Raw genomic sequence first — 3,185 nt, forward strand, 5'->3', positions numbered from 1 at the left:
GGGGATTAGGCAGCAGAATGCAATTACAGGGGCTGGAGCTGGGCCAGGGGCACCAACACCCTGAGATGTGGCCTTGCCCAGGTGACTGGGCCCAGCCAGTCTCTGGCCAGAGACACTTGACTGGGAGGGGGCGGTGAGCAATGGGTTAGGGCTTGACTGCTCTCCTCAGTATACAGAGGACTACGGGGTTCCAGGTGTATGTGACACCCAGAAGCCAGAAGTTTTACTGGGAATTCTCTTCCAGGAGAAAAATGACAGCAACATGGGCTCTCACATGAAAAGCAGGCAGACAGGCACATGGGCTCTCCCAGGCTCTGTTCACGCATACACATATATTCAAGCTCCCCACTAAGCCTCTCAGCCACACTCACCTGCACAGGCGCAGACTTTCCAACCTGCAGACACATAGCTATGGCTCTTTGCTGCCACTGGCTCCACCAAAGGGGGGGCATAAAAAACACCCATGACCTTAAAATCCTTTTATTCCCGTAATCACAGGCTGCCATCGCCGTGGATACGCGCTGTCACCCCGGCCCCAGCCTGTCTCCCTCTGAGGCTTCCAAAACTCCCAGCAGGCAGGCAGACAGGGAGGCTGCCCAGTTACTGCTGGGAGGAAAGGGGGGTGGACTGGGTGGAAGAGGTTTGATGTCACACACACACACACACACACACACACACACACACACACACGCACACGCGCGCGCGCGCCATGACCTCAAACAACCACAAGGAAGAAACAGAAAGACCAGCAGACGAGAGCTACATAAAGGGAAAGGAACGTGAAGCTACCAGCCACTGAAGACACAGACCACTGCCTACACAGCTTAGATAGTCCAGCCCTATGTCCACACATTCACAGTCCAGATACACATCAGCTGGGGACTCAGACACTCCTAGATTTACAAGCACACCCAAAACACAGATACATACAAACTCTCTAAGATCCTGGGCACAAACAATGCACAGAATATATACATTTCCAGGGCCTGGGACTTAGCTCAGTGGCACCATGCCTGCCCTGCATGTGCAAAATCCTGAGTTCAATCCCTGGTATCACACACAAAAAATAAAATAAATAAATAAATAAAAATAAAATAAAACATATACATTCCCTGATTCACAGGGACATACCCAACTTTCAGATACACAACCTCGGATATATACATATACAATGCACCTACACATGCCCCTATTCACAAGTCCAAGCACGCCAGACTTCCATACCCTGAGACAGACACATTCAACACTAGATTCACAAATATAGATACAGCATTCGACTTAGGCCCACATGCTGTAATCATGAGCACAAGCACAATCAGATTCCTACATCACAGACCAACGGACTAGTGCCACAGAGCCTCATCTGTCAGCTGACATTGCCTCTGGCTTTAGCAGGCAGGTGGAGGGTTGGGGATTCCTGGCCTTTGAGGGGCCGTCCTCTCTCACTGCTAGCGGTCTGGGAGGGTGGGCTCAGCCCTGGGGGTAGGCAGACAGTGAAGGGGAAGTAAGAGAAAGCAGAAAAAAACTTTAGTGGGATATTCTTGTTGGGCAGCAGCGCGTGAGTAACGGGGGAGGTTTTTTTGTGGTCTGGTGAGTTCCAGCTATGAGTGAGAGTTTAACTATTAATACACTTAATCAAGGACAATTCACACACAGATATACCACTACACGCACAAGGCGAGGATGGGACCAAGTGGTAGGGGTAAGAGACGCAAAAGGAGGGGGCCCAATCAGGGCCCCAGGAGGTGGGAAAGGGGCGGGGCTTCTGCCTCGGGCCTGCCTCCAGAGCAGGGGCAGTGATTCCGCCATTCCTAGAACAGTGGGAATTGATACACAGGTAGATGTGCAGTATTTACATATCAGGCCAATGAATAAGTGAACTACATGTAAGTAGAGGGCCATACAAATGACTGTAAGTGATCCTTCCCTGTCCTTGGCCGGTTAAGTCTGGCTCCACTGCAACACGCTTGGAACTTAGTTCTGAATAAATGGTTGCGCCGCTATACAAGGGACTCTAGGAAAGCAGATCGGGGTCTGGCTCACCTATATCCTCCCATTCATCTAGCCCACCCTGCACCCCTGAAAATCAGCTGATCTCAGTCACACCCGCATCCCTCTCTCCCCTCCTAGGATGTGACCCTCCCCATCTCCAATAGCTCCTCCCAAAAGTTGGGTTGTCCTAGAGAAAGTGGGACTTAGTTCTTAACCAGATGCAACCCTGCTCCCACAGGCCTATAGGACTCAGATTCACATATGCCAAATGGGTAGAAGGCAGGCAAAGAGGTGGAAAGAGGCAGCAAACGTTGAGGGTCATACAGTGGCCGCCCTTGGAACACAGAAGAGTACAGAAAATAATTCGTGTGTTGTACCCTGTGTGGGCCTGAGCCCTGGATGCACAATCTTCCCCATCCCTTCCCCCACCCCGCCCAGCCCGGCCGGGTGGACATTCCAGGCCTCACGTGATAAAGAGGAGGCCGCTGGCCCTCGGGTAAGTCAACAGCCTCTGTCGCGGGAGATAGGAGGCCCAGGCCAGGGTCACCTGCTGAGCCGGGAAAACTGCCCGACCCAAACACACACATAAATAAGGCACCAATGAACAGCCAGCCAAGGGTCTGCCTTCTACATAAGAACCTCTGCCCTCACCTAGAAGAGGAGGTGGCATGCCAGAGGGAGGCGCAAGGCTGGCTAGGGGCTTCCCTAGGAGAGTCCCAGATCCTGCCAGAACGGATGGGGGAGGATCTACCAAGTCCCAGGGCCGACTGAGAACTCAGAGGCCAACCTCTCTCAGCTGTTCCCACTCCCTCCCAGGGCAAAAATCAAACTGTCACCCCCTCTCCCAGGAGAGAGGACAATTTCCGTTGGGGGGGTGACAGCTGCAGAGCGGGCCGCCACCCCCCCCAAGCTCCAGCCTGACTCTCATCTGGGGAAACTGCTAAATCAACACCACGCAGTTGCGGGGAGGAAGAGCTGGCCGCAGTCTCCCAGCACGGCTCTCAAAAAAGGGTTGGAGGAGGCTCCCGATCCCAGTAGGAACCCAGGGTATGGAGCTCTTCTGGGAGGCGAACAGGTCACGCTTAGGCCAAATGTTGCCAACTGCAGGGACGGTCACCCCCACCCAACCCCCGCGAGCCGGGGCAGCTGAGGTGGCGCCGGGCGTTCAAATCGCGCTCCAAACAAGTCCGCAG

The sequence above is a fragment of the Fukomys damarensis genome, unplaced genomic scaffold (genome assembly GCF_012274545.1).
Source record: "Fukomys damarensis isolate Sample0158 unplaced genomic scaffold, DMR_v1.0_HiC HiC_scaffold_3, whole genome shotgun sequence".
NCBI lineage: Eukaryota > Metazoa > Chordata > Mammalia > Rodentia > Bathyergidae > Fukomys > Fukomys damarensis.